This window comes from Trachypithecus francoisi, unplaced genomic scaffold (genome assembly GCF_009764315.1).
Source record: "Trachypithecus francoisi isolate TF-2019V2 unplaced genomic scaffold, Tfra_2.0 Lachesis_group0, whole genome shotgun sequence".
Lineage (NCBI taxonomy): Eukaryota > Metazoa > Chordata > Mammalia > Primates > Cercopithecidae > Trachypithecus > Trachypithecus francoisi.
Window position 1 is genome coordinate 195435151 of NW_022681453.1, and position 1271 is coordinate 195436421.

At 49.8% G+C, this 1271-nt stretch overlaps 1 non-coding gene across 1 annotated transcript; it reads left to right on the forward strand.

Moving 5' to 3' along the window:
• The first annotated feature begins 397 nt into the window (after window positions 1–397).
• On the forward strand, window positions 398–500 carry LOC117084601. The gene has a single exon (XR_004437531.1). It is a non-coding gene; the product is annotated as a U6 spliceosomal RNA (small nuclear RNA).
• The last annotated feature ends 771 nt before the right edge of the window (window positions 501–1271 follow it).

The window sequence follows — 1271 nt, forward strand, 5'->3', positions numbered from 1 at the left end:
CTTGGAATTCCAGGGGTCCCATATCTATTTGATATGACTCAAAAAAAACTAACCCTAGATTAGAATTAGAACTGAGAGCCAGGCACGGTGGTTCACACCTGTAATCCCAGCATTTTGGGAGGCTGAGGCGGGAGGATCACTTGAGGTCAGGAGTTTGAGACCAGCCTGGCCAACATGGTAAAACCCCGACTCTACTAAAAATACAAAAATTAGCTGGGCATGGTGGCGCTCACCTGTAATCCCAGCTACTTGGGAGGCTGAGGCAGGAGAATCCCTTGAACTCAGGAGGCAGAGGTTGCAGTGAGCTGATACTGCACCACTGCACTCCAGCCTGGGTGATAGAGCAAGACTCTGTCTCAGAAAAAAAAAAAAAAAAAAAAAAGAATGGTGGCCATGCTTGCTTCAGCAGCACATATGCTAAAACGGGAACAATACAAAGAAGATTATCATGGCCCTTGCTCAAGGATGACACTAAAATTTGTCAAGTGTCCCATAAAGTTTTAAGGTTTTTAATTCTTTTTTTAAAAAAGAAAAGAGGCCGGGTGCAGTGGCTCACACCTGCAATCCAGCACTTTGGAAGGCTGAGGTGGGCAAATCACTTAAGGTCAGGAGTTCAAGACCAGCCTGGCCAACATGGAGAAACGCCGTCTCTACTAAAAATACAAAAATTAGCCGGGCATGGTGGTGCGTGCCTGTAATCCCAGCTACTCGGGAGGCTTAGGTGCAAGAATGACTTGAACCTGGGAGGCAGAGGTTGCATTGAGCTGAGTTTGCACCACTGCACTCCAGCCTGGGCAACAGTATCAGACTCTGACTCAAAAAAAATACCAAACAGGCCGGGGGCGGTGGCTCAAGCCTGTAATCCCAGCACTTTGGGAGGCCGAGAGGGGCGGATCACGAGGTCAGGAGATCAAAACTATCCTGGCTAACAAGGTGAAGCCCCGTCTCTACTAAAAAAAATACAAAAAAAAACTAGCTGGGCGAGGTGGCGGGCGCCTGTAGTCCCAGCTACTCGGGAGGCTGAGGCAGGAGAATGGCATAAACCCGGGAGGCAGAGCTTGCAGTGAGCTGAGATCCGGCCACTGCACTCCAGCCCGGGCTACAGAGCGAGACTCCATCTCAAAACAAACAAGCAAACAAACAAACAAACAAACACACAGCTTTTTTTTCTCTTGGAGCCGGGCGCGGTGGCTCATGCCTGTAATCCCAGCACTTTGGGAGGCCGAGGCGGGTGGATCACGAGGTCAGCAGATCGAGACCATCCTGGCTAA